We start from the raw sequence: 18,079 nt of genomic DNA, 5'->3' as shown, positions 1-18,079 counted from the left end.
AATACTTCCATTTAAACTACTCTAGTAAGCAAAGGCATCCAGAAGTGATAAATCCAGAATCTATCACAGGCTCAAGAGGATGATTTATTGTTACTTTTAGGATCACCACGCGTTTAGTTATTGCCTCTGGACATGTTTTGTCAATGACTTTGCTCTGCATGAGACAGCTTATAATGTTTGTCATATTGTAAGTTTTTCTCATCAAGATGGAGAATTTCTTACAGCACAGTAAAGTTACACAGCACTAGAAGCTATAGAGGTGTTTCAAACCCTGCTTAAATTATTTTAAAAACTTGTAAGGTTCTTCACACACAGAAAATGCACTGGTCTTTTTGTGGGGGAATGAAAGAGCATTACATTCTTCTTTCTTAGCCTTATTAATGTCTTTTTTTCCAGTAGACTTGGAACCAGGCAATGGCTTTTTGGCCAAGAGCAGTGTCTGTTAAGCTCAGAAATTTACAGTTAGGAATATTTTTCATCTTTCTAATTTTCAAAGTTCTGAAATCATTCACTTTTACTCATAGTCAGTCCTTCTGGAATTCATGCTTGAACTTCCATACAGAAAAAAAGAAAGTCAACATGCGAGAGAAAAAAAGAGGAAAAACGACTACTCTTGCAGCCAGCCTCCTTTTTTGTAGGAGAGTGAGAAGGAAGGCAGACTGTCAGAAAGGTCAACATGGTAAAAAGTTTTTAGTGGGGCTGGGTGGAAGATGCATGTGTTTTTCATTCTGCCTGGTAATCCAGTCTAAGGGTCTGTGTTCAGGAGCTCAGGAGATTAGGTAAATTAAACTAGACTGGAAGATATAGGAAGACTTTGTGATGGGAACTCTCTGGATACATCTGCGTACTAACAATCATTTAGCTCATATAGTGCTTTATAACTGCTGCAACACAGATAATAAACCTCTCAGTAGCAGTTCCTAGAAACAAGGTAAGTCACTCAGGCTCCACAATAATGCACATTTAATCACTGCTATACCTGTGTTATATTTAATATTTGCTGGATATGTAAACTTAGAAGCATGTCATGTCTCAGCTGAACTTCATGAAGTCTTTGAAAGCCTGTACCTTCATGCATGCGTGCCTGGAGGATGAAAACTTTGCAGAAAGGGTGCCATCTTGCTGAGTCCTCTCCAAAACTTTTTTCTACCATGTAAAGGTGATAACTCACTGATCAAGCCAAGAAACCTGTTGCTAACACCTGACTCATACTCAAAGCATCCTTAAAATATCCCACTGTTAACTTAAAAGCTTGTGTATGTGAAGGACTTGTCATCCTAGACAACATTTTATTATTTCCTCTTCCAAAGTCTGCATGGAAAGGAAAAAACTGAGCTTGAAGAAATAAGCGTTTTACAATATGGACTGAGGAGAGGAACCAGGTTGTGGGTGTTTTGCCTTTTTTCCCCCCCTCCTATAGCACCTTTTGGCATTTGCATTTAATACTGCACTTTTTCTGCGTTCACTGCCCCCTGCCTGCTAACGCGCACTTTCACCTGGAGGCGGCCAACCTCTGCGGCGCGGGGCCCGGGCACGGCCGGCCGCAGCAGGGCGCAGCCGGCCACAGCGGCACCCGGCAGCACCGAGCTCGCGAGACCGGCGCCTGCCAGGCGCTGCCGGGCAAACACGCACCGCGCTCGCGGCACGGCGCGGCGCGGCCCCCACGCACACCTCCGCGGCCAGGCAGAGGCCGCGGCCCCGGCCCGCCGCCGCCTCGGCCTCGCCCGGGCCGCGGGGCCGCTCCTAAGGGCTCCCCGCCGCGGCCGAGGGCAGCAGCCGCCGCCACCCCCGCTCAGGCCCGGCCCGCTCCGCTCCGCCGCCCCTTGCCCGCCGCCGCCGCAACTCACCGCCGGGCGCCGCCTGCGCGCTGCCGGCCTGCGCCCGCCGGGGAGGAGCCGCGCGCCGCCTCGGCCCGGCCCCGCGCCCGCCCCCGGCCCGGCGCCTCTAGGGCCGAGGCAGGGTCCGTCCGGCCCGGCCCCGGCCCCGGCCCGGCCCCGCGCCTCTAGGGCCGAGGCAGGGTCCGTCCGGCCCCGGCCCCGGCCCGGCCCCGCGCCTCTAGGGCCGAGGCAGGGTCCGTCCGGCCCGGCCCCGGCCCGGCCCCGCGCCTCTAGGGCCGAGGCAGGGTCCGTCCGGCCCCGGCCCCGCGGAGCGGCGCGGCGGGAAGCGGCAGCGCGGCCGCGGCGCGGAGCCTCGCTGATGGGCCGCGCAGGGTGCGGGGCAGGTGCCGCACGAGGGGTCCGCTCACAAAATCAGGTACAGTGGTTTGGCTCAGCATTTCAGACTCTGACTTCCCGCGCACGTATTCCTGCACAGATACACGTGTAATCGGGATAACATCGAAATGAGTCCTGGCTTAGTGCAGGCTGTGCTACGTAGTGACCCCGCCGTTCCGTCCTTCCGGAAAGGAAGAATGTCACAGCTGCGAACAACCATCTCGCACCTAAGTTAACCCCTTATCCAGAAAAGAACGGGCTTTTCCGAATTTATTAAGGTATTCCGCAAATTCATGCCTGCCTTGGTTATGCTGGATTTGCATTGCTGAGATTCCTTTCTCGGCCAGGAAGAAGAGACTTGCTGCGCTCTCAAACGCGGGCTGCCATGGCGGGAGAAGGGAGGGAGCGCGGACAGGGGCTGCGAGCAGCGCGCCCGCACCCTGCTTGTGCCAAGTCCTGCTGCTGCAAGGCTGCACCGTTCTGCGCGTAGGCACAAAAAGCTTCCTTTCATCAACACCTCGTGACTACCAAATTTTGTCATTCAATTATAGAAAAAATAAGGACATTTTAAAATGTCCTTTTGCAACCTTCTTTTTTTGCTGCTTTTATAATTTTTTACAAAAAACACTTTGCCTTAATATCAACATCAGTCTACTGCATTTGGAGAAAGACTCTACAACTCAGTTATTTAAAGTACTCTAAGCTTTCCTTAAAATAGATTTTGTATGCTCTGTAACATATTGTTATTTTAACATCCAATATCTTATAACACTATAGAGCTGAAAGAAAACCCAAATCAGACTTTTACAGGGGCCTGTAGAAGTGGCATGACATTACATGTCAAATTCAACTCTTGTTCTAAAACATCCAGTAATATAGATAAATATTTAAATAAACTGCACATGACATAAGAAAATACTTTTTATAGCAAGTCTAATTTTTAAATATTTTCTTTGATGCTAGAAAGAGATCTAGTATATCGATAATCATGAAGAGAAAGATTAGCAGACAGAATGCAGATAATATTAGATGCACTAGATACTTCTGCTACTTAGATATTATTCCTGTTTATATTGTGTTATATCTATAATCTGTACCCATGTGAAAAGAGAATGTGAAGAGAATGTTTCAGAGAACAAACTAGAACTTAGATATAGAAACACTCTAACGAGAACAAAAAAATAGCAAAATTAAGAAAAGGCACACAGCTATGATTTTTGATCCTAAATATGACATGCAGAGAACTTAACGCTTTCTTACTTTTTCAGTAATGCATTTTGAAAATTCTCATGTTCTCAAAACATGGTACTTCTACTGTGTCTTTCGGGAGTAATGCACTTTTAAAGATAACCTCTCCAAGCACCCACCGGAGGGCAGCAGATCACAAACCTTGCCTTGCCACGAGGAGATTCAAAAAGGGGACTTCAGCTTTCTGTTGGCCATTAGTAACACTGATGTCCAGATTTTTCACAGAATTTCCTGTACAAAGCGAACATAACTGGAAAATTCAGGCAACATTCTCCACACTGACTTCTGCACAACACCGCTACTCTAGGTTCATGATATGTAAATCTGAAGGGATGTTATTAAGATGCTGCTGATTCATCCTCAGCTGATGAAACAAAGAGTATTTGATTCCAGCCCCCTTTAAGTGTTGCTCAGTGTTCACCAGATCAGCTGATATAAGGAAGAATAAAGAGGGCTTAAAAGTCATGTCTGCCCAACTCCTTTCTGGCTCTGACACATCATCTCTCGCAAGATTAAGTGACCTTACCAAAGTTTTCATAAAACAGGATCTTATGAGCACATGGATTAATGGAATCCACTGCAGTTTAATTAGTGTGACAAAGGCAATATTGTCTGCTCTTTCAGTTATGCTTTTATAGCATCTGGTGCCATGACTTTGGTTTAAATTTCAGCTGAGATAATATGAAAAACATGTAACAGGTCCAACTTAGGCAGCAATCTAAGTCCAATGTAATGACTGACCACTATGAAAATTCTAGTTGCTACTTATACTGAGTAGTGTATCTTTCAAGTTCTCCCCAAAACTGACAATATAGTTTTTTTTACTTAATATTAATGGTATTTTATTCTTTAAGCGGGAAAGGCTCAGTCAGAAGGCTTGAAGAAAGCTTGTCTCAATACTATTAGAGAAAAGTAATAAAACAGTTCAGCCTTGCCACACTGGCAGTGTGAGGGCCAAAGCTTCTTTTTCAAAGACTGCTAACTTTAAAAGCTGTCCAAAGTTCTGGCACAGCAGGGAAAACAGGAACATTGACATCTGAGCCTAATGGTTAAATAGATTAAGTAAACTCTTCCGAAAGCAGCATTCAACAGTATTCATAAAATGAAAATGGTCCTGAATCACAGGACTCAGTTAAAGTAATAAATTTACGTATGGTGACGTACTGGCATTTTCAAATATGTCCTTCATACATAGAAGTAATATTCACTGCAATACTTTGAATCAGACCTAATGTTCCCAGCACCCACACTGAAGTGATGTGTCTTTTTTTTAAACACCCCAAGTATCTCATACTGACTTTAAGTTTTCACTTATTCACTTATTTCACTCATTTTATCAGTGCACAGTAATGCATCCTGTATTGTTGATAAAAGTCTTGTATGGCTATCTAACTGCTTAACACATACCCATTCATTAGAAGTAAGAATTAATGCATTTTTAGGTGAATTTCTTTTAATATAACCCAGCTACATCCTATTTGTAACAGAAGAAATGTAGTCAGGAATCTCTATACTTCAAAACAGATCAGTGAGAGCTAGTTCAATTAGAGAGGAGAAAATTACTTTGCAGGACTTGGATGCAGTTCAGATCACACTATTAACAGTACATAGAAAGTCAGCTGACTCCAACTAAGTTTTGCCTGTTAGAGTTTTCTACCCTAGCTGCAGTAGACAAGACCCTAATGAACCTGCATCTTGGTCAAATCAAGGTAGGGATGAAAACCATAAAATTTAGGTCATCTTTCCCTTGGGGTATAGTCAGTGCTTTCCAAACTGGTATTACGCAAATCATAAAAATAAAACCTTATACATGAGAGAGTTTGAAAAGGCGCATAAGCATTGTAATTTCCTTTTCACATTAATTTAGGGCTGAAGGAATCTTTTTGTCAAGAGGAGAAAAATATTACAGATGAAACGTAAGTCTTTGACAGTTTTGTCTGCTAACAAGAAATGGATGAAAACCTGTTTTTCTGATCACAAAAGCAAGTGGACAACAGATGAGATAATTTCTTTGCTCACAATTCCTCTTCTGGCTATCTTTTTCTACTCATTTTCTTCCTCAGAACTACACGACTACTGTGCTAACAGTCCAGCTTTTCAAGCAAAAGCACAGGACAACACGCTGATGTCTGGAACAGTTTCATGCCTAGCCTTAAACTCACGCCTCTGTGCAGGACACTCACGCATTTCTAAGCCAGGGATAATTTGGAGTCTCTCAAGAGGGAGGTAGCTACCTTACTGCCAGCCCACTGCTGTGCTCACACTTCACAATCTGCCTTCTTGTGGCTGTAAGCCCTGTTCAGGAAAAACAGTATGACTCTTGTCTTTCTAAAAGTTTTTTAAAGAAATGTTCTAAGAAATTAATGTGCTACCTTAAAAAAAAGTGCCATAATGGAGATGAAGGAACACAGCCCAGATATCTCACAGGCTCAGCTTTATTCCTTAAAGGCTGAATCCAGCCAGTCTGGTTTGGGAAAGAGGATGTAGCTGTCTGGCTGCTCCTACACTGTGATTAACACTGGATTGTTTGGGGGGGGGGGGTCTACTGAACTGGAAAGTCTACAGGGAGAATTTCCTATATTACTCACACTGTGCTGTATTAAACAAATGCATAAGACTTTTCAGTCATTTGGGATGAGTTGAATGACTCGTTTCTAACTACATTTTTTAAAGATAAAACATCCCAGATATGTGCCAAGGAGTTCCTTGTATCAGACTGTGCAGTGTGCATTTATTATTTACTTTGATTCTCATTCAAAAATATGATTTTTTTGCCTGGTAAGCTGTACTGTAACAATTTACTTATCAGATAGTAGCTACTGTATATGCTTGGCACTATTTTGAAAAAGGCATCATAGCCAGTTAGTTTGATCCCTGAGTTTAGATTATACTGGCTTTATTGCCTCTAAAGATCTAATCCTAGCAGGTGCTGAGAACACTCCAGTTCTAAATGACCTCATACAGTTTGTAAATCTCAAAGAAAATTGAACACAACTGCAGAGAAAAGCAGTGGTGAATAGCTCTGACATTTCTCAGCATTATCAGTAAAAGAGTTAATATTCGTCTATTTGGACATTGTTCATACTGTCAAGTTGATTTTAAAATATGTCTATGTATCTTTGACTTTATAAATTATTTAGAGATTTTTACGTAATGAAGGTTAGTGGATCTGGCTGGCTTTTTTCCCCCTATGGAATCAAGCCATTAATAATGAAAATGGCTATGACAAAGGAAATATTTTCTGACAGATTCCAGAGGTGCTTTCTCTGTACATAAATTTGGGAAGAAATACTTCCGTATAACAGACCTTTTCATCTTATCATTTCCATGTCCTCCAAAGAGCGAAAGGCAAGTTTCTGCTTGAGATGTAGGATCTCATCATCAAAAGAGCAATCTATCAAAAGGGATGTGCTGTTAGAGATTCCTCAAGCTACCAGAAAGTGATTCTGTGACATTTTTACTGGCAAGGACTACAAATAGCACAGGAACGGGTGTTTTCACCTTCTGGAGGGGTATTGGGAATAAATTTGTGAGATAAATCACCAAACAACCTCAAACTACGTATTAGGAAAGAAGACTAAAGTGAATAAGAAATAAAGGTCCAGAATGAAAGTGCACTGAAAGACAAAGAAATGTGCTTTGGTCTTTTGATTTAACAGCTTCCCTGAGGATCTGAGTCTGCAAGGTGCCAAGCAAATCCTGCTTTATTGGAAGGGTGACTTAAATGGGAAAGATCTTATATTGTTTGCTCCTAAGCTGGTTCCTTCAAAATATGCAGATTAAAGAAACACTGTAACTATAAGTGTTTAAACTGATCTGATTAATTTTGGTAGGATCAGATTGGGGGTGTGACAACACACATAAACCAGACTGCAGTTCTGAGGGAACATTAATTTCTGGTGGAAAAAAGTTGGGGACTATAATCAGCAACTAGAAGTTAGTTGGAGGGGGTAAGCTCTTGACTGGGCTCAGCTGAAGTCAGAGCAGCATGTCTACCACCTAAATGAATAAAGCTTCAGTGATTACATAAAACACCATAACAAGTAGTTTCTTACTGAATGACTTCCGATTTCCAGTGTGTTAACCTAGCCTCCACAGTAAGCATAAAGATGTCTCCAGACAAGTTCTGGATTGACTAGAAATACAAGACTTTGCAGCAGTGCTGAGCAACCAGAAACTGACATTAATGAAATAATTAGTATGTGTAAAACTTTTTCACCTCTGTACAGAGTAAGTGAAATGTAAAAATAAGGTAGCATAAGTAAAAGAGCTAGACAAATGTGAGAAGCCTGGATCTGCATACAATTACATTATAGCGTATTTTCTCTCTTTTATGCAGAAAATTATGCAATGTAAAGTTCCAAGTGCTAGATCCTTAACTGCATTTTTATTGACTTGTAGTTGCAATTTTAGAGCTGTACAGTGGAGTCAAAGCATTTGTAAACAAATGTCATTGAATTCAGAGGGCACTAGAAGTATTTTAAATCTGCCAGTAGCATTCTAGCAGGCATACATCAATCATTAGTAATACTGTATTTAGTGTCATGTGTGAGCTCTTCGTGCCTACAGAGCTACTAAAGCAAACAAACATTTATTTTGTGTTGAAAATTGTTAAGGGGACAAATACCCTCAGTTGCTCTGTTTACTTGGAGGCCATCATAGAAATCCTCTTGATAAGACTCAGAGAAAGACTTCACTGTTAGTCAATAAGAATTAGATGCTAGGATCACCAGGAGACAAGAATGCAATACCATCTACGAGAATGAGTGTTATCTTCATTCTTCAGTATTTAAAAGCAGGTGACAAGCAGAAAACTTCCTATTTAGAAAGGCATTGCTTATGCTACCATACATACTGTATCTTTTTATTTCCTTTCCCTCTTGCAGTTACTCAGGATGTGTCCTTGATTCTGACATTCCAGTTTCTCCTTTATTCAAGCCTTTTCTTTTTCTGCAAACTCTTTAAAAATATTTTTTTCATGAGAGGTATTTCTTATATAATCTTTTCTAACTAGATCTTCAGCGTGTTTAGTACGGGCTTTGTTCTGAACACAAATCACCTACTGTGTAAACACCTGTTTCCTGTTTTCTAATGAAGGTTTATTCTGTTTAACCTCAATATAGTTTTCAGCACTGTTACCTGTTCTACTTTTGAGTACCATTTTGTTCCAATCTTTTGACAGCTTTTTGTGAAACTTCTCTGTCTCCCTTTTCAAAGAAAACTTCTCTCACTGGGAGTATTGTTTTAGAAGTATGTCTGTATTTTCTGCTCCTCTCCCCCCATCTTTAGCTTATTAGTCATCTTCCTGTGTAAAGGTGTTTTGAAGTCCACCAAAAGCCTTATTTCGGCAGAGTATGTGAACAGTACCCTTGTTCAGCAAAACGCTTCAGCTTGTTTTTACATCATGTTTGTACAAGTGAGTTAGAAGCATGTGTAGCCCTGCCCTGGGACCAATTCCTGTATCTGGTGGAAAACATGAATTAAGTACAATCTTACTCATTTATCTCTCCAATTCTAGTCTCTCCCCTCCTTCTAACTCTCCCTCCTCCCTCAGTTGTGGACACAGTTCCAACAACAGTATGATTTGAACTCAGACAGCTGTATACGAATATGGTAGTTTCAATCAAAAAGTCATGTAATATGTCATACTTTGGTTATTAGTAGCAGTGCGGAACAGATGGCCAGCTAGGAAGTGCAAGACAATTAAAATTCACTGTACCACTGTTTTTGGCTTATATTTGACTCACGGTGTGGACAGTATTTTTCTCTTTTAAAGGATTTCACCTTTTTCTGTGCTGCCCTATATACACATCCTACAAAGAGAAGCCTGTATGTCTCCATCAAAGGTATTTTTAAATATTGAATTAATTTTATCTGCCACGAGGCCCAGTTGTCACTTAAGAGTGACAACTCTTGTCAGTTAAAATCAGCCATTGTCTATGAAGAGGGGTTCATGCTAAGAACCATATCTTCTATACATTTTTGTTTTAGGAGGCCTGCACTGTGATGGGCCAGAAAATGATCTTAACATGCTGCTGTAGCTTTGCCTGTGCTCACCTCATCACAAGTAGACACAAAGAATAGGTAACAGCACAGAATAGAAATAAATTAGAACATGTTGCCTTCTCACATGGCCTGTATTTTGCAGGCTATCCTATATATGGTGTCTTTCTTGGCCTACTCTACAAACCTGATTCTTCTTCACTGAAACCCAGCCAGCCAAGGATGCATCTCCTGCTCTAGTCCTCTTATGCTGGAATTCTTTCATATTATCAGAGCTTCTCTGGTCTCTTTATTTTCAAAATTACTTTATTGCAGCTCAAGAGCTATGTCTGGGTTTTGAAGTGAATATGAAACAACATTTCAGCTGACAGATCCTAGGTCTGCTGATTTTAGTAGATATCTATAGCTTTGAGATACTTCTCTCTTGAGCAGAAACTAAATTGATATTCCTGGCCAGTTGATGCTGGATTAAACTTTTACGATTATCCTATTCATTTGATGAATTAAGACCACTTTTGCTAGCTTCTTGCTGTCCAAAGCCACCTGGAAGGAGTGAGGGGCTTGCCTGAGCTCGTGGCACCAGATCCAGGCTGGTCCCTCCTGTGCAGGCAAGGCTGTGACTGCCCACAGATCCAGCAGAGGGAACTGTTGTTCTAAAATGTACCCACCCCAACTGCAAGTCACATTATTACACCAGGAGATCAATGATCTGGAGCCTATGTAATCAGTTTTTTATAAATTCCCCGAAGGAAAGAAGAAGCTTTAGCAAATGCCAGAAACAGCAAGTACGATCATAATAGTGATGTGCCGGGAGCTGAAATTAAATTATCCATAAATCTATAAAGGTTAAATGCTTTTCTTTTTCTCCTTAGGAGAATAAATGGCAGTATGGCATTTTAGATGTTAAAGGATTATAATCTGTAGGTTCATGCTTCAGCCTGACTATGAAGCTCTAGCCTTTCATATCAAGAGATGGTATCTTGAGAAACAGATGGTCAGAAATGCACTTGATCTCAAGACAAGTTGTCACAGGGTACTTTATTAAAAAGGACTGTCTCAGTTTCAAATAACTGCTGCTAAAGCAATAGCCAGTCAAGCCGCTGTTGCTCCTGCAACTCCTAGCACTATTGGAGTGATAAGAGTCAAGTATTGACCTCTGTGATATTAGAAAGAATGTTCAATTGGAAGTATTTTAGAGTGAAACTTTGACTATAAGTATTGCTCTCTTAAATATACAGGACTCTGCTATATAACTTTCCCATTCTTCTTGCATACCCATTCCCAGAATTGTGCAAGTGAAGGAATTGAAGTAGATGCTCAGGACACCCATTAGTCACACTGAGCGTAGCATTTGAAACTGTTACTTCTTATGAGATTCATAACTGGTTTCATAACATCTAAATATCAAGTTAAAAAAGAAGATCAGGGGATGGCATGATGCGTGAAATGAAACTCAATTTTCCTTGGATTGTCAAGCTGTTGTTTTTCAGCATATGATAAATGGCTGGGGCAAATGATTATCTCAGAAAGGGTGCTAAAGCCTGAAAAATATTTTCCAGATAGTGCTGGTTGAGAAAGACTGGAAGAAATTCATCCTAGAATAGCTGCTCTAAGATAACCCCAGGGATGAACGCGATCTGTTGGGTATAGTCAGGAGCTGCACAGCTAAAAACATCAGTGTTGTTTTTCAGTAGGTGGTTAACAAAATATTCCCTTTGCTCACTCATCATCCCTCAGAGATTTGTGGGGTGTGATGAGCTGAGTGATCCCCCTGTGGATCTCCAGGAGTTACTCAGTATCAGAGTAAATAAGAACCAAAACTAGAAGGTTAGGTTACAATCTGTTACTCATACAGTTTGAACCTTATTAACTATTAGTGACCAGTGTTGTGACTTAATCCAATACTTTCCATTTATTTTTAGCACAACAGCACAACCAGTTCCTGGTTTTGTAATTTAATGAAATATTAATTTGTCTTCCTAGACTGTAGCTGACAAAGAGAAAGTGTGGCAGGTTCTGGAGACAGAGTTTTCACTTTTGAATTAGTAGAAATAAAGATGGTAGAATAAGATGTCCTTTATTTTGCTCACAGAAAGGGGAAATAGTTCCATTATGGTAAAACAGATGGAATCATTCAGCAGGGAAACACTGATAGAGGAGAAGATTTACCTCGATGATGGAAATCAAGACACAGCTAAGGAAGTGGCAGGTTGTGAGACAAAAGTGAATTGGTCTCCTAAAATGATTGCTGGCCTACCATCTAATGTTTACCAAAATTTAAGAACAACTCTTAAATCAGTAATTGCAGACAATTCCACACATTTATCATCTTTGTGATGACATTAGATGCTTATCTGAAGTTAAATTACTACTAATCAAAGTATATCACAGTAAGTAGAAACTATCAGCCTAACAGGACAAAACATTCTCCACTGTACTAGCAATATAACTGCAAACTGTTAAAATGAACATGCAGCTTTTTACAACATACATATCTGCATTTGTATTTCAGTTTGGATAACAAAGTCAGTTTCACTTTTATTTATAATTAGTTTCACTTTTGACTTGACTGCAATCTTTGGCTTTCAAAACTATACTGCACAAGAGTATGTTATATTTCAATAGCTCTTTTAAGTTGGAACTAATAACTAAATCTCTACTGAATATGGAACTTGCAAATTATTATTTTCGCAAGATCTAGTATCTGTGCTGTTTAAATGGAGGTCTTTTTGTACAGCTGTGAACAGAAAAGGATTTGGGTGTTTTATGGAAGAAAAGCAATATTTTGAAAATATATCTTTTTCCCAGGAAGCTGGTGACTAGACAAACAAACATTATTACAGCAGAATGAGTGTAAGGAGTATAATTATATTGTAAATAGAATTTTGAATAGATTCTTGCTATGAAGTTGCTAAGAATGAAAATATGGCAGGAAAATTACTTGAGTAGACTGAGCTGTTCATAAGTGTGACTAAGAGGAGGCAGAAACAACTTATTTGTCCCACTTATTTGCAGAAATCTAGGTGGGAATCAACTTTTTTTCAGGCTTTCATGTATATACCCAAGCAGAATCAGTCTTTGCAGGAGGGGGGAGGGGAGAATTACAGCTGGAGAAAGAGGAAGTGAAGAAGGAAAGCCAAATCAATGTTATTTTTTTTAACAGATTGTGTATATTACTGACTTTTTTATATTATTCTTGGATTTTCACTGGAATTGAAGTGTCACAGAAGGGTCTTGCCATAGAATAACATGGGGTTTTTATCTGTCTCTTTCAAAAAGGGGGGATATTGGATGTACCTGGCCACGACAATGGGACTACCATTGCTGCAGAATATAGAGAGATACTGAACCTGGTGGGATCTAGTAAGAGTTTAAACTTACTTTGAATATAACTATGCTGTAATATTCAAGGTGTTCCAGTCTTTCTTTTCTAGACTGGACAAGCCCTTTTCCTTCAACCTACCCTCACAGGATTTGTTTTCATAACCTTCTTGCCATTACTCAGCTCTCCTCTGGAGTCACTCCAGGACACGCACAGATTTCTCCCGGTTTGGCACCCAGAACTGGAGGCAGCATCCCAGCAGAGGCCTCCTAGTAGTGAGAAAATACGTCCGAGTTACAAACACACCCATAATTAAGTTTCCTTTTTGCAAGTGTCTTTTTTTTTTTTTAATTGCTGGTGATAATTGTTTTCTCACTTATTTCACCTCTCACTTTTGAGCAGCTTGACTTGTTCCAATGCCAAAGCCCGAGGAGGCTGCTGCTGCCGCCGTTTCCACAACCACACGTGGGCAGAAGAAGGGGTATTTCACGGTTGGGGCTAGGCCACAAATCGCGGGCCAAATTTAAGCAGCGCGTGAGCCTCATCGCCCTTTGGGCCGTTCTCCCCCCCCCCCGCAGCGCCTCGGCCCGCAGGGTCTGCCCGTCGCCCAGCCCCGGGAGGCTCCTCGCCACCTGCGCGACAGCGGTAAAAGCAGCGACGCAGCAGCGGTACGACGCGGGGTGATGGCGACCCCCCCGCCCACGGCACAGCGGCCGCTCACGGAGGGACGGCTGCCAGGTGCCTCCCCCGCAGCACCTCAGCCGAGCGCAGGTGAGCGCCGAGCGCCCTGCCTACGGGGCGGGGAACCGCGAGCGGGGCCGGCGCCGGTGCCCGGCGGCGCCTCAGGGAGGGAGGGAGGGAGCGGGCGGGCGCGCGCGCGCGCGGCGGGCGCTTTTGTCTCCCGAAGCCCCCCGCCCCGCGCCCTGTCAGCGGTTCCGCCAGCCGCGCCCCCATTGGCTGGCACCGCCGGTAACGTGACGGCGGTGGAGGGGGCGGGGCCTGATCCGAGAAGTGCCGGTTGGAGCCGGTGCCTCGCGCCGCGTTGCGGTTTGCCTCGCGGACGGGGCGCGCGCGCGGGGCGGGCGGGGCGGCTCTGCGTTGTGTTGCGGGGCGCTGCACAGCGCGGCGCGCGGGTCACGCCACGCCGCGCGACGCCACGCGGAAAGCGGCGCGGCCAGGTAAGCGAGGGGCGGCCGCCGCGGGCAGGTGCCCGCTGTCTCCGCGGGGGAAGGTGGGGCCGGAGCGGGGCTTTCCCGCGGCAGCGCGGGGCCGGGCCGCCGCCTCCCTCCCAACCCGCGGCATGGGGCGGCCCCCGCCCCGGCGGCGCCCTGCCCCGCGGCGCTGCCCGCCGGCCGCCGCGGGGTGCGGAGTGCGGAGGGGCTCGGCGCCGGGCGCGGGAGCCGGAGCGTGGCGGTGCCGGTGGCGGCGCGGGGCTCGGGAGCCGCCCCGCCGCCGCGCGGGCGGGGCTGGGAGAGAAAACCCCTTTCTGCTTCGCGTAACTGATGTTTGCGCGCGTCCTCGAGCGACCCGGGCCGCGACAGGTCGCCTCGGGCTTCCTTCCTCCCGCCCGGCGGCGGGCGGCGCCGCGCCCGAGCCCTTGGCCCGCGGCCCGGCGGCGCCAGGTGCGGCGGCACCTGCCCGCGGCGAGCGCCGGGGCCGAGCCGGGGCCGCCGCGGCGCGGAGGAGGGAGCGGCTGCGCCCTGCCCGCTGCGTGGCCCTCTCCTCCGCTGTCCCCCTGCCGCCGCTCTCCTGGGCGCGCCAGGGCCTCACTGAGCTGTCGCGGAGCGAGGCTTAGTTGGTGCCTGCCCGTTCCGTGGTGAAACTGGGCCCCTTCCCTGGCTTCAGTTAAGCGTTTGTCTGTGGTGACTACTTCAATTAGTTCCATGGAAGCGGTTAAACCATTGAGACTGACTTCCCTAAAGCTTAATTCAATATAAAAGTTGACATTAATTATGCTGATCAGGTAGGCTGTGTTTGAAGTGGCAGCTAATGTGGCCATTAAAAAAAAAAAAACTTCTGGGTAGCAAGAGAACAACAAGGCCAACGTGGTCATTTGTGATTTGAAGTGTTTAAGCATATACATTGTGCTGAGTCTCAGCTTTCCTTGCCTGCTTACAGAAATGATAAGGTAAGGCGTGTGTTTTAATTTCCCAGGGATGTCTCAGAACCCTGCCTCGCGCAGGCTCTCAGCAGAGAAGGCAGCTGACCTGAGGCTTATTGATCTACCTTGTTTAGCTCTTAAACTTTCAAGAGGGGAAAAAGAACCCCAAGATATAAGTACTGAAATCTTATAGGATATCATTAATAAAACTTATTATGTATTGTGTAAGTATATCTTATATGTTTTCTTTACTCTGTGTAACTCAGCTCACTGTGCAGGAAAAGACGACTTCTCCAAACTAAGCAGTGCTTTCCTTCAGTCCTCTAGTGCTGACCCCTGCAAGAGACATGAAGTGAGTGCAAAAAGGAGGCTGTTTCCAGTATAGGACCAATGGTTAGGATAGGTTACAAGTTTTCTTGAGGGTTTTCCTGAGTGTTTAAAACATTGTTATAGCTAGATAACAAAATGTTTGTCAGCATTTTACATTAGCAAATATTTTACATTTTACCAAATTTTACATTAGTGTAATGTAACTGAGTTTTGCCTTCATGAATATGGCTTCCTTTGAAAAGGAAGACCTGAGTTTTAAGTATGTTTAGGAAAGTCCCACTGAAATGACAAGACACCTAAAACCTTTTGAAAAGCTGGCTGAAAGCTAGTAAGACGTCTCTGATGAGATGCTTTCTTATAGGTACAAAAGCTGTATAGATCGACAACACCTAAATCTTATCTTGAAAATGCTTTCATTAATGAAATAAGCGCCATCTAGAAGGTTGCTGTAAACAGTAGCTCTTCATAGCAAGTAAAACTGCACCCTTAACCAAGGGGGTCTCCAAAGTGATTAATCAAGTATCTTTGTATTACATTAAAAAAAAAAAAACAGTAAAATTATACTACTACAGAACTCTACTTATGACTCTTTAATCTCCTTTTTATTTTAGTGGAGCTATTCACCTTTCTAAGTTTATTTCCTTCTCAAATTTTTATGGAGAGGAGGAGAGAGGATTCGGCACTTGTAGAAATTATAGGAATACATTAACGTGTTTGTTCCCTTGCACTCCTGGGAGAAAAGCTGCTGGTCTGGCTCTGTACTTCTTTTCTTTCTCAGGAAAATGGGAGTCTCATGGGGAAAAAGAAAATTGCCTTTCTTTTCTTGCAAGTTACCAATACAACTGCTCTTTGAAGCTGATGAAAACATGTTGAGTAGATTTTAGGCAGTGTTCAGCAGTGCTAATGAAACATCCATCAGTAATTCAGCTTTGTAGAACAATATTATAGTGGGTTTCTGAACGTGAAAGGGAGAAAAAATATCTTGCATTCCTTTAGCGCTACTGCTGTGCCTGCAGTGCTAGAGGTAGAGAAAGATAAGATGACTCTTCCCATAATCATATGTTGCGAAAAGATTCATTGCCTTGGGAGCTGAGACCCTTGGTTCTAAGCCTACCTATTCTACATGGCTCTAGGTGCACTCTGGTGTGCACCTAGGTATACTTCTGCAGTTCACGATGCCTACTAGTAGGACTAAGGGGATAGGGTGTGGGTTATACTGCTCTCTACAATGCCTGTTTGAATGTTTCACACTGCTGTCTGTAGTGCCTGCTCTAACCTGTAGGCTGTATTTATCCTTTTTGTAGGCATCCTTATAACTGCTATTCAAATGGTGTCTTGCAAATGGTGCTATTTTTGCAAGTTACTCTTGCAGTTACTTTGCTGTGGTTATGAAGGTAATTGGTTCAGATACAGTGGGTAGCCACGTGAGGGAGCAGCGCAGGGGAACACAAAGGAGTGGAATTAATATTCTAGTTTTTAAGTATGCTGTAATTTAAATGCTTAATAGTATTGATTATATATTTTTAGCTACAGATATATATGTATTCTTAATTTGCTGATAACTATAACTTCTGAATAACTGGCTTGATTCTTCTCAGCTGGAGATAAGCTGTGTATGCCCTGTCTAATAAATGTTTATATCCTGTATGGAGTTAAGAATCACACATCACAAACTTACAACTGTGCTTTGTGGTAGTTGGTAAACACGGCTGAGAGACTGTGGCCTGCATTTTATTTACCCTAGTATTACGTTGTGGATGAACAGACGTATTAATGTCGAGAAACTTGTTCTGAATCATGCAGTCCTGAGTTGTTAATAACTAACCTGCGTATTTGTATAAACTATCTTGTATATACGTTCAAATCAGTTCTACCAGACTTGGAATGTAGACTTCTTTTTATTTGTAGTTATGCTTGGGTTGTGTTCAGAACAAATTAGTTTTGAATTCAAATCCTAACTAGTCAAAATCAAATTGTAATTCAATACTGAGCTGAAGTTTCATAATATGGGTGAGCTCCTTTTCCAATTATTTGATTTAAAATTACTGATACAAGATGACTATAATTTCTAGGAATGTAGTGTATTGGAAAGAAGGCAGACCATACCGCTCTCATGAGAAAATGATTGAGAATAGTTTGGAGTGTAGTGCTGGCACGCTGCTGCCTTGTATACAGCAGGGAATTCCATAGTCTTTCATTAATCAGAATGGAATTGTGGAGAAAAGGACTTCTAATAGAGTATTTTCAATTTAATTCTTATTGATGTCATTGCATTCCAAAATACTGTGTTCACACACCCTGATTTAGTCTTATGGGAGTAAGACTTCCATGGAAAGTGCTCAAATTCTGTGTAAATTCTGATATTCTAAACTGAAATTAAGTTTCTTGTGCTTAAGTTGAGAATGTTGTTGACTGTAAGAAACTGAAGAGATTAAAAATGTCAATAAGGAATCCAGTCATATGGATAAAGAATATGATAATAAAACAATTTATTTTTGCTGCTAATTGTTGTTAGGCTTAAGACTGTCTCAGACTGTTGTGTTATAAACATGGTTTGCTTGTTTAGGAGATATTAACTTGAGTTGTGGTTTTAGTTTTCTTTATTATGGAAACAAAGTTTCAGTTTTATAGTAAAGAATACTGTAGTTCACTCCAGCATAATTAAAGTGAAAATAATTTTTTTTTTTTTAAGCTCTCGCTTAAACCCAGCAAACCCATCCACCTGACCCCCAGACCTTAGAGACTTAGTTTTGTGAGAAAGCTATTACTATTCTAGGAGTAGTTCAGGTTACCAGACATTTATTTTGATATTTTCTGGTAGCCAAAGAACCTCTGCATGCAAATACAAATGTCTTCTGAGCT

General features: G+C 42.9%; 1 protein-coding gene across 4 annotated transcripts in view; it reads right to left on the bottom strand.

The window, feature by feature from the left end:
• KYAT3 (kynurenine aminotransferase 3) overlaps positions 1-1,907 on the bottom strand; it is a 28,164-nt gene extending 26,257 nt beyond the window's left edge. For 3 of the 4 annotated variants that reach the window (XM_067300957.1, XM_067300958.1, XM_067300960.1), the window contains exon 1: positions 1,848-1,907. The gene's annotated coding sequence lies outside the window, so the exon portion shown is untranslated. The remainder of the gene's footprint in view (positions 1-1,847) is intronic. The other variant, XM_067300959.1, reaches the window with a different exon arrangement.
• Positions 1,908-18,079: the final 16,172 nt, after the last annotated feature.

The sequence above is a fragment of the Apteryx mantelli genome, chromosome 8 (assembly GCF_036417845.1).
Source record: "Apteryx mantelli isolate bAptMan1 chromosome 8, bAptMan1.hap1, whole genome shotgun sequence".
In the NCBI taxonomy this organism is placed as follows: Eukaryota; Metazoa; Chordata; class Aves; order Apterygiformes; family Apterygidae; genus Apteryx; species Apteryx mantelli.
The sequence above is the reverse complement of the archived record's forward strand: the minus strand, read 5'-3'. Positions and strand labels throughout refer to the sequence as shown.